The following is a 12,887-nucleotide window of genomic DNA, read 5'->3' as shown; positions in this document are numbered from 1 at the left end:
GTATCGGAACGCTATTCTCAGGTTTGTCAGGCGCCCGTATGCTGCAGCAGTTATTTGGTTGATGTGTGCCTCCGGTGATGTGCTCGGTGTTATGGTCACCCCAAGGTCTTTCTCCCTGAGTGAGGTCTGTACTCTTTGTCCACTTAGCCTATAATCTGTCTGCGGTTTTCTTTACCCCTCCCCAATCTTCATGACTTTGCATTTGGCTGGATTGAATTCGAGAAGCCAGTTACTGGACCACATGTCCAGCCTGTCCAGGTCTCTTTGCAGTCCTGCCTCATCCTCGTCCGATTTAATTCTTCTCATCAACTTCACGTCATCTGCGAACAGGGACACTTCAGAGTCTATTCCTTCCATCATGTCGTTCACATATATCAAAAATAGCACTGGTCCTAGAACTGACCCCTGTGGGACCCCGCTCGTCACAGGCGCCCACTGTGATACCTCTTCACGTACCATGACTCGTTGCTGCCTCCCTGTCAGGTATTCCCTTATCCATTGCAGTGCCCTCCCTTTTACATGCGCCTGATCCTCCAGCTTCTGCACTAATCTCTTGTGGGGAACTGTGTCAAAGGCCTTCCTGCAGTCTAGGAAAACGCAATCTACCCACCCCTCTCTCTCGTGTCTTACTTCTGTTACCTTGTCATAAAACTCTAGGAGGTTTGTGATACAGGATTTGCCTTCCATGAACCCATGCTGGTTTTCATTTATAATCTTGTTCCTTTCCAGGTGTTCGACCACTCTCCTCCTGATAATCTTCTCCATGACTTTGCACACAATACATGTCAGAGACACAGGTCTGTAGTTTAGTGCCTAGTTTCTGTTTCCTTTCTTAAGTATGGGGACTACATTAGCTGTCTTCCATTTCTCAGGTAGTTGCCCAGTTTCAAGGGATGTATTGAAGATTGTGGTTAGAGGCATGCACAGCATCTCTGCTCCTTCTCTAAGGACCCATGGGGAGATGTTGTGCGGTCCCTTCGCCTTTGAGGTGTCAAGGTCACTTAAGAGCTTCTTCACCTCCTCCTCAGTTGTTCGTATGTCATCCAACACTTGTTGGTATATTCCCTCTTGATGTTCCCTTCTGTGCTGTCTTCCCACAGCCCTTCCTGTCTCTACTGTAAAAACTTCCTTAAATCTCCTGTTCAGCTCCTCACATACCTCCTGATCATTTCTTGTGAGTTCTCCACCTTCTGTACCCCTCAAGGAAGGTTCCTTGATGTTGGTGATCTGATCACCCCGAATGGTCTTGTATAATCCTCCGACTGTTGTCTTAATTTGATCACTCCTGATGTGGCTATACAACAGTTTCGGGTCAGTCTTGATTCTCGATGCTATGTCATTTTCATACTGTCGCTGGGCCTCCCTCCTTACCTGTGCATACTCATTCCTGGCTCTGCGACTGATCTCCCTATTTTCGTGTGTTCTCTGCCTTCTGTACTTTTTCCATTCTCTATTGCACTTTGTTTTTGCCTCCTTACACCGTCTGGTAAACCAGGGGGCTCGTTCTGGTCTTCCCATTGTTACTGTTGCCCTTGGGAATAAACTTTTCCACTGCCTCCTTGCATTTTGTTGTTACATATTCCATCATTTCATTTACTGGCTTTCCTGCCAGTTCTCTGTCCCACTGGACCTCCCGCAGGTAGTCTTCAACCCTATGTAGTCCCCTCTTTTATAGTCAGGCTTTTCCCATTCAACTCCTGTTATTCTCTCCACTTGCAGCTCTACTATGTATTCAAAGCACAGAACCACGTGGTCGCTAGCTCCTAGGGGACTCTCATACCTGATGTCCTCAATGTCTGAGCTGCCCAGGGTGAACACAAGGCCCAATCTTGCTGGTTCATCCTCCCCTCTCACTCTGGTAGTGTCCTTAACATGTTGGTGCATGAGGTTTTCCAGCACCACGTCCAACATCCTGGCTCTCCATGTTTCGGGACCCCCATGTGGCTCCAGGCTTTCCCAGTCAATCTCCCTGTGGTTGAAATCCCCCATAACCAGCAACTTTGCTCTGCTGGAATGAGCTCTTCTTGCCACCTCAGCAAGTGTGTGTGGGGTGTGTGTGGGTGTGTGTGGGTGTGTGTGGGTGTGTGGGTGTGTGTGTGAGGGTGTGTGTGTGTGGGTGTGTGTGTGTGGGTGTGTGTGTGTGTGTGTGTGTGTGGGTGTGTGTGGGTGTGTGTGGGTGTGTGTGGGTGTGTGTGGGTGTGTGTGGGTGTGTGTGGGTGTGTGTGTGTGTGTGTGTGTGTGTGTGTGTGTGTGTGTGTGTGTGTGTGTGTGTGTGTGTGTGTGTGTGTGTGTGTACATACTCTTAATGTCCTGAGAAAACACGTGGATTCCACAGAATTACTACATGAAACAACCCTCTGTCTCTCCATTCAGTTCTGTTATAATCTTCTCCTTAACAACCCACCAAGAAAAAGAGCTAGACGAAACAACCTTGAATCTCTTGGGCCAATCACCCACTTCAGCAATTAAACGACAGAGGCGGATAAAGAGGCGAAGAAGAACAAGATCCAAAGATCCAGGCAATTAGCAATAAATGTCCTCTGGCAAGTGAAGGAAGGTGGGGTAGGGAGGGAAGGTTTGTGAGGGAGGGGAGGGGTAGGGAGGGTGGGGTGGGTGGGGGTAGACCGTCCGTATAGGAAAGAATTCCTCGCGTCCTCTGACTTAAAGAACTAGTCGTGTTCTTTGATTTAATTGAAGAATTCCTCATGCCCTCTGTCTCAATACTTTTGTCCTTTAAAGGTTTAAAACGGTCACTAAAACAGTAGCCATCAGATCTTCCCTAAGATTCACCCGTGGCGGCAACGAAATATTAGCTAGCGTAGCAGCATCTTTCGCCTCGCGATTGATGAAGGAAGGATAGAGTCTCGTCCACTTCTTACGCCGAATGACCCGCGAGAGTCGTAAAATAAATTGAGTATGCGGCTTTTGACGCTTACTCAATTTACGATGCATCTCATAAAAAAATAATGATGATGTCTTTTATGTCTGGCCTGTATGGGTACAAATTTTGCCAATGGGTTAACACTGTTAATAATGTCAGATTTGCTGGATTCTTTCTTGCATCGTATTATTACATAAACATATCCCAGACCTCCGTCTCTGTTTACTTTTTTTAAATCATGATATACGTAATGAGAAATATAACTGTTGGATTTGCCAGTGCGTGTTCACCGTGTTTGTAGTCTGGCAGTGAGCGTCAATTTATTATTGATGAAACTGTAAGCGAAGAGAATAAAGAGCTTGAGAGACAAAGGGGAACACAAAGCTACTAATTATAACTCATTTCATTATTCCGAAGAGACATTGTTGCTACAAGTTGTGGAGGAGGTGTAAAGGGGGAGCAATTAGCGGGGTAAATCGGGCCGGATCAAGAACACACGCACACATACAGTCGCAGGCACATGCACGAATGAAGGCCACGTTTCATGTGCAGGTTATAATTACACTCGCAGAGACAGTCACATACGAACGAAGTGCAATTAATTAGAGATTCAAATATTGGCTTATTTGCTAATACGCAAATATTCATATATACATATTAAATTAAAAATGTTAATGGTATTGCAATTTAGGAGTAAAAACACATGAAATAAATCTGAAACCATGAAGGCTCAATCCTCCTTCCAAGGACTGAGCTGTGTCACCACACGACCACGCCAGGCCGCAGGTACAGTCATTAACAGGTACTATGGTAATATGGTTATCGTGTCACAAAAGGAACTTCTTGGATTCAGAATCGAATCTCCAGTAGAGAATGTTGCAATCTCTATTAAAAAGTGTTGGAATCTACAGTAGAAAGTGTTGGAATCTCCATAAAGTAGAGAGTATTGGAATGTCCAGTCAGGTAGATATTGGAATCTGCCTGAAATGAATCAAAATTTTTCATAAAACAGAATGGAACTAAACTCATTACACTCCACCCAAAATTCCCTAGACTCCAGGAAAACACAACTGTAACACACCAGGAAATAACCCCAGTTATTCTAATACAGAGATTCCGTGAAGAACGGGAGTGGTGGACGTGTTATGGTGTGGTGGACATGTTATGGTGTGGACATGTTATGGTGTGGTGGACGTGTTATGGTGTGGTGGACATGTTATGGTGTGGACATGTTATGGTGTGGTGGACGTGTTATGGTGTGGACATGTTATGGTGTGGTGGACATGTTACGGTGTGTTTGGACATGTTATGGTGCGGTGGACATGTTATGGTGTGGTGGACATGTTATGGTGTGTTTGGACATGTTATAGTGTGGTGGACATGCTATGGTCTGGATATATGGTGTGTTTGGACATGTTATGGTGAGGTGGACATGTTATGGTGTAGTTGACATGTTATGGTGTACTGGACGTGTTATGGCTCATGAATATATTTAGAGGCTTGATAGGTAACATACTCATGGTGTTGCTAGGTGACGTAATCGTAATGTCCAAAGATGTGGAGACACATTTTAAAAGACGTTTAGCGCTTGGTAAGCTTAAAGCAGCCAATTTAAAGATCAAACTATCTAAATGTCAAGCATTTAGATCTGAGATCAAGTTTCTTGGTCAGTCACACCTACTGGGGCTACGATTGAACAAATTGACTGCTGTACAAAACTTTCCATCTCCATTGTGGGTTTAGCAGATTTTAATATATCTTTTATTGCTAGTTTCTCTTTCAACGCAGCTCCTCTGAGTTGCTTTAGAAAGATGCTCTTTTTGTTTAAACCTTCCATCAAGAAAGCATTCCAAACTCCTGTTTTGAAATTTCCAGATTTTTTCAAAGCCTTTCCATCTAACAGATGCTAGTTCCATCGGCACAGGTTCCGTCCTAGCTCGTAAGACCGATAGCAAGTACAACCCAGTTGCATTTGCTAGTTGCGTCCTTACCAAGGCTGAACGAAATTATGGAGTAACTGAGCAAGAAGCGTCAGCAATTGTCTGATCTTTAAAACACTTTCACGACATCACATTCCTTTACGCTGTGCATGTCTTGACGGATCATGCTCCACTGATTTTTCAATTCCAGAAGAAAGAATACACTGGAGAATTAGCCAAATGGTCCTTAACCCAACCTTTGAGCAGTTACCAGATAAATCAAATGTAGTCGCAGATGCTTAATCTCGACACATTAGCACAGTAGTAACAGATTCTCCATTCAGTACAGAGAATGAAGAGAATTCAAAGAGCAGATCCTATATGGCCTAATGTGATTCGATTTCTCCTGTAGGAACCTTAGACCCCATTTGTGAAATCACCAGCACCTAACATTGACTTTTTTTTATGAATCTAGAGTTACTGTATCGCATAGCCGATTTAGGTATTCCTAGCAAAGTACATCGGTTAGTAATTCCAAAGTCACTTGTGAATGTAGTTCTGCAGCTAGTTCACGATGTGCCAGGTGTTGTACACCCTGGTATGGATCGTTCTGTAAAACAAGATTGAAATACTTTTGGCCTTGCATACCTACCGATATTTCTGAATATGTTAAGAAATGTAGTGTTTGCATTCAGCATAATGGAAATGTTAGTGGGCCAAGTCCAATCCAGTGAATTCCACTACTAGCAAACCTTGGGAAAGGGTAGCGCTAGATTTGTTAATTTTCAATGTTCCCTCCAGGGTAGCAAACCTGTGTGTAATTGTAGACCATTTATCCCGATACTGCAAGTTAGCTCCTATAGCAGAAAAGACTGCCAAGACATTAGCTAAAGCGTTTAAGGAACTCATAATCTGCAGGCATACTACTCCTAAGTCCCTCGTAACAGATTATGGAGGTATAATTTGTACAAGATCTCTAAGTCAACCATTGTCTCTCATCATCCTGCCAGCAATGGGTTAGCAGAAAGAACCAATTGGAAAGTGCTCCATGTCTTGTGAGCAACTATTAATCCCAATAGTGCAACCTAGGACGAAGTCATACCTGATGTATAATGTACTATATAATCTGCTTACAATGCCCACATTACACATTGTATGTAGATAACCATTTACCATATGAGTTGCTAAATTCCACTCCAGAACCAAACTATAACGCAGGTGATTTCGTAGCGACTCGTAGCAGCTTAGCTCCAAGTGTCTTCAAAGAATCCGAGAAACACTTTCTTAATCAACAGCAAAATTTACGTCACTAACACTCCAGCAAAGCCAACCAAAATTAAAGCAGGCTCGAGAGTTACGTTAACTAATTTTAATAAAACATGCACAATGCTAAAGTTCGACCAAAAGTTTGTTGGTCCCTGACGAGTACTTGAGCATATAAGTGGTAAAACGTACAAGGTTAGTATAAAGTCAGAAAAAAGAATCGCATTTAGACCATATGAAGTTAGTATGTAATAATGTTGATGAGATTCCTGGCATCCAGACTAGTGAGTCAGACTCTGATAATCCTCGTGACCCAGTACCTTCTACCTCTAACAGCCTAACTGATGAACCTGATTGTCGTTATTCTCTACCTACACGAAAAGTGATGAGGAATCCTCATGCTTCAGTTGTTAACGCTAATATTAATCCTTCTGTGTCACGGCATGTGTTAGCCGTTGCCGCAGAATCTGACCCTACTAAGGATAATCACCACTCTGAATATGTAAATCTCACCCTAGCAGAGTTGGGGTTAAATGTAAATAATTCGTACAGATGATTGGTATAGAATACTGAATACTCCAGCTGTGTGTAACAGGCCTTACAGTATTTACGTTCTCTCCGAATTCTGAGATTTAACAGTTAAAAACTCGAGTGCACCGAGTCTCTTTTCTGTTAAACGCTTTCTTCTTTGTAAATGAGTTTCCTCAGAATCCGAGGATAACATAAATAATGATCGATCGATCTCATTTGTTCAAATGTAATCTCATTAATTCCTATGCTCCACCATGACTGCTCTGTACAATTTTTTCCTGGCACTGTGTACCATCAATGTTTTCCTGGCACTGTGTACCATCAATGTTTTCCTGGCACTGTGTACCATCAATGTTTTCCTGGCACCGTGTACCATCAATGTTTTCCTGGCACTGTGTACCATCAATGTTTTCCTGGCACTGTGTACCATCAATGTTTTCCTGGCACTGTGTACCATCAATGTTTTCCTGGCACTGTGTACCATCATTGTTTTCCTGGCACTGTGTACCATCAATGTTTTCCTGGCACTGTGTACCATCAATGTTTTCCTGGCACTGTGTACCATCAATGTTTTCCTGGCACTGTGTACCATCAACCTTGAGCCTGAAACATCTGCCATCTAACTTTTGTATTAGTCAAGCTGTGTTGATGACACCATATGTTAGCATCGCCGAGCTGTTAACAGTGAAATACTTACAGATAAATATCCTAGTACCATTTATAGTAAAGTCCCCTTGTCATGCTGAGGCCAAGTGACTTCCTCTCCCAGGTAGGCCTTAGATTAGAGCGAACTCTTTCACTGTCACGCAAGCTGGCGACTACCGATAACAACGCCTTTATAATAGCCTGCAGTGTTTACCTTCCATCAGAATCCCCGACAACAAAAGTGAATGAGTGCGCGAGTGAGTGCGTGCTAGAGTGAGAAAATTTAGTGAATGAGTGAAAGTGAGGTTGGTGACGGCGGGAATAATGGCAGTGAAGGTGGTGACGGCGATAACGGCGGGACTGGTGGCAGCGGCTGCGGCACTGCCGGCGGCGGCGACGGCTCTGGCGGCGGTGCTGGTGTCCCCAGCCTCGTTCACACCATCTGTTATTTTCATGTCTGCAGGAGGTGGCACTATGGCTCAGACCTGCACACTGCCTCACACTTTGGTACTGAGTGCCACTGGGTAAAGGGGCAGTGTAGTGTACAAGCTTTTAGGAGACATATAAAACGTGAGAAAGAGGAGTGCAATATACTGGGTGTTACACTGAAGTGTCCTATACGTGTTGCAGTGTACTGGGTATGCTGCAGTGCAGTGTGTAGTATGTTACAGTGCAGTGCATAGTATGTGTTGCAGTGTAGTGTACTGTATGTGTTGCAATGTAGTGTATTGTATGTGTTGCAGTGTAGTGTATTGTATGTGTTGCAGTGTAGTGTACTGTATGTGTTGCAGTGTAGTGTACTGTATGTGTTGCGGTGTACTGTGTATGTTACAATGCAAATGTTGCACTGTAGTGTATTGTATTTGCTGCAGTGTCGTATGTTGTATGTGTACCTGGGTGTATTGCAGCGTATGTTTTGCAGCGTATGTGTTACAGTGTATGTGTTGCAGTGTATGTGTTACAGTGTATGTGTTGCAGTGTATGTGTTACAGTGTATGTGTTACAGTGTATGTGTTACAGTGTATGTGTTACAGTGTATGTGTTACAGTGTATGTGTTACAGTGTATGTGTTACAGTGTATGTGTTGCAGTGTATGTGTTACAGTGTATGTGTTACAGTGTATGTGTTACAGTGTATGTGTTACAGTGTATGTGTTACAGTGTATGTGTTACAGTGTATGTGTTGCAGTGTATGTGTTACAGTGTATGTGTTACAGTGTATGTGTTACAGTGTATGTGTTACAGTGTATGTGTTACAGTGTATGTGTTACAGTGTATGTGTTACAGTACAGTGTAGTTGATTAAAGCGCAACGCGACACATTTCGCTTCAACAACTTGCTAATGTCGTGTAGTTATAAAGTGTATTTCCACGTTGTATATTGTATTTTCAAGTTGCATAGTGTATTTTAACGTTGTATAGTGCAACGAACTTTTTATATGCATTTCAACGCATACCACACTGGGCAGGACAGTACGGTGCAGCATCATGCATTGTTGCACGGTGAATTTCATTTGTATTGAACTTTATATATATATATATATATATATATATATATATATATATATATATATATATATATATATATATATATAATATAAATTATATATATATATATATGTATATATATAAATTATATATATATATATATATATATATATATATATATATATATATATATATATATATATATATATATATAATATATATAAATTATATATATATATATATATATATATATATATAAATTACATTATCTATATATATATATATATATTATATAAATTATATATATATATATATATATATATATATATATATATATATATATATATAAATTCAGTACAATATATATACGCCCATTCACATATACGACCGAAAAAATACTATAACAAAAATATATACATGTAGGTAAACACAGTACAGTATATATACTTAGTGAACTGTGCTTGATTAAAAATCCTAAAAAGACTAAGAAGGTAAAAGATAATCTTGAAATAATGAGTATCAAGAAAAACTGATAGACCTATCCTAGGCTACATTCCACACAGTATTTTTATTTGTGAAGCCTATGAATGATGCCTGGAAGTAAGGAAAATCAGTTAAGAGAATGTTATACAGGAATTCCGCTTCTTCCTGCCATGCTGATATAATTCCAATATCCGTTGATTTCGGGATCGAACCGGTCGGTCGGAACGAAACAATGGATGTAAGTCGGGGAGGATCTGACTACTTATATGTACTTATCTATCTGAGGTTGCTGGGGCCGAGTCACAGTTTCTGGCCTTACGTGACAACTTCCTGTTTGCCAGATTCACTTAAGGACACAAGAAGAGAGGAGCACTAATGCAGGTGTAATGGCCCATGCTAGGCAGGTTCAGCTAACATCTATCCACACCCACTGATGTAATTGTCTATTTTTAAAGCTACACAAAGTCTTAGCTTCAGTGACGCTACTCGGGAGTTTGTTCCAGTCATCCGCAACATTGTTACCGTACCAATTCATTCTTTTATCCTTCCTATTGAACCCATTACTGCGAGTCATGTCTTGGTCAGACATTTTTAGCATGTTATTTACATCCCCTGTATTTATTCGTGTTTTCCATTTATCTACCTCTCCTAGCCTGATGGTACCTATTATACCTGTTCTTGAAAGTAAGAGTGCAGACTACCTCCAACATTTTTCCAGGTCTTTCAGTTTCCTGACCACTCTCAGGCTGAAGTACTTCGTAACATCCTTATGACTGTAGTGTGTGTGTGTGTGTGTGTGTGTGTGTGTGTGTGTGTGTGTGTGTGTGTGTGTGTGTGTGTGTGGTGTTTACAAGTTTCAACAAGTTTCATCAAAGTGCAACGAGATGCAACAAGGTGCAACAATCTTAAACAAGGTGCAACACTCATCACATGTACCATCGCCTACTGCAACCTTTTTCGTCAGAGCTCTTTTATTCATGTCTTGTCGACGCGAACATTAAAAATAATTAGAGAATCATTAACGTTTTGAATATGTACGAGGGATGCTGTTGTCTGGAGAACGTGTGTGTGTACTCACCTAAATGTACTCACCTAATTGTGGTTGCAGGGGTCGAGACTCAGCTCCTGGCCCCGCCTCTTCACTGATCGCTACTGGGTCCTCTCTCTCTCTGCTTCCTGAGCTTTGTCATACCTCTTCTTAAAACTATGTATGGTTCCTGCCTCCACTACTTCACTTGCTAAGCTATTCCACTTGCTGACAACTCTATGACTGAAGAAATACTTCCTAACGTCCCTGTGACTCGTCTGAGTCTTCAGCTTCCAGTTGTGACCCCTTGTCCCTGTGTCCCCTCTCTGGAACATCCTATCTCTGTCCACCTTGTCTATTCCCCGCAGTATCTTGTATGTCGTTATCATGTCTCCCCTGACCCTTCTGTCCTCCAGTGTCGTCAGTCCGATTTCCCTTAACCTTTCCTCGTACGACATTCCCTTGAGCTCTGGGACTAGCCTTGTTGCAAACCTTTGTACTTTCTCTAACTTCTTGACGTGCTTGACCAGGTGTGGGTTCCAGACTGGTGCTGCATACTCCAGTATGGGCCTAACATACACAGTGTACAGTGTCTTGAACGATTCCTTATTAAGGTATCGGAACGCTATTCTCAGGTTTGCCAGGCGCCCGTATGCTGCAGCGGTTATTTGGTTGATGTGTGCCTCCGGTGATGTGCTCGGTGTTATGGTCACGCCAAGGTCTTTCTCCCTGAGTGAGGTCTGTAGTCTTTGTCCACCTAGCCTATACTCTGTCTGCGGTCTTCTTTGCCCCTCCACAATCTTCACGACTTTGCATTTGGCTGGATTGAATTCGAGAAGCCAGTTGCTGGACCACATGTCCAGCCTGTCCAGGTCTCTTTGCAGTCCTGCCTCATCCTCGTCCGATTTAATTCTTCTCATCAACTTCACGTCATATGAGAACAGGGACACTTCAGAGTCTATTCCTTCCATCATGTCGTTCACATACATCAAAAATAGCACTGGTCCTAGAACTGTGTGTGTGTGTGTACTCACCTATTTGTAGTCACCTATATGTAGTTGCAGGGGTCGATTCACAGCTCCTGGCCCCGCCTCTTCGCTGATTGCTACTAGGTCCTCTCTCTCCCTGCCCCATGAGCTCTATCATACCTCGCCTTAAAACTATGTATGGTTCCCGCCTCCACTACTTCACTTTCTAGGCTATTCCACGGCCTGACTACTCTATGACTGAAGAAATACTTCCTAACATCCCTTTGATTCATCTGAGTCTTCAACTTCCAATTGTGACCTCTTGTGTCTGTGTCCCTTCTCTGGAACATCCCGTCTTTGTCCACCTTGTCTATTCCGTGCAGTATTTTATATGTCGTTATCATGTCTCCCCTGACATTCCTGTCCTCCAGTGTCGTCAGGCCGATTTCCCTCAACCTTTCTTCGTAGGACAATCCCCGTAGCTCTGGGTCTAGGCTTGTTGCAAACCTTTGCACTTTCTCTAATTTCTTGACGTGCTTGACTAGGTCTGGATTCCAAACTGGTGCTGCATACTCCAGTATGGGCCTGACGTAAATGGTATACAGAATCTTGAACGAATCCTTACTGAGGTATCGGAACGCTGTCCGTAGGTTTGCCAAGCGCCCGTATGCTGCAGCAGTTATCTGATTGATGTGCGCCTCTGGAGATATGCTCGGTGTTATACTCGCCCCCAGATCTTTTTCCTTGAGTGAGGTTTGCAGTCTTTGGCCATCTAAACTATATTGTGTCTGCGGTCTTCTTTGCCCTTCCCCAATCTTCATGACTTTGCATTTGACAGGGTTAAATTCAAGGAGCCAGTTGCTGGACCAGGCTTGTAGCCTGTCCAGGTCTCTTTGTAGTCCTGCCTGATCCTCATCCGATTTGATTCTTCTCATTAACTTCGCATCATCTGCAAACAAGGACACTTCTGAGTCTATCCCTTCCGTTATGTCGTTCACATATACCAAGAACAGCACAGGTCCTAGGACTGACCCCTGTGGAACCCCGCTTGTCACAGGCGCCCACTCTGACACCTCGTCGCGTACCATGACTCGTTGTTGCCTCCCTGTCAGTTATTCTCTGATCCATTGCAGTGCCTTTCCTGTTATGTGTGCCTGATCCTCTAGCTTTTGCAGTAACCTCTTGTGAGGAACTGTGTCGAAGGCCTTCTTGCAGTCCAAAAATATGCAGTTGATCCACCCCTCTCTCTCTTGTCTTACTTCTGTCACCTTGTCATAAAACTCTAGTAGGTCTGTGACACAGGATTTTCCTTCCCTGAAACCGTGCTGGTTGTCAATTATACACTTGTTTCTTTCCAGGTGCTCCACCACTCTCCTCCTGATGATCTTCTCCATGACCTTGCATACTATACACGTTAGTGATACAGGTCTGTAGTTTAGTGCCTCGTGTCTGTCTCCCTTTTTACCTCAGGGAGTTGCCCAGTTTCAAATGACGTGTTGAAGATCTTTGTTAATGGCTCACACAATATCTCTGCTCCGTGTGTGTGTGTGTTGGTGTGTGTGTAGGTGTGTGTGTTGGTGTGTGTTGGTGTGTGTTGGTGTGTGTGTAGGTGTGTGTGTTGGTGTGTGTGTTGGTGTGTGTGTTGGTGTGTGTGTTGGTGTGTGTGTTGGTGTGTGTGTTGGTG

This window comes from Cherax quadricarinatus, chromosome 14 (genome assembly GCF_038502225.1).
Source record: "Cherax quadricarinatus isolate ZL_2023a chromosome 14, ASM3850222v1, whole genome shotgun sequence".
In the NCBI taxonomy this organism is placed as follows: domain Eukaryota; kingdom Metazoa; phylum Arthropoda; class Malacostraca; order Decapoda; family Parastacidae; genus Cherax; species Cherax quadricarinatus.
The sequence above is the reverse complement of the archived record's forward strand: the minus strand, read 5'-3'. Positions refer to the sequence as shown.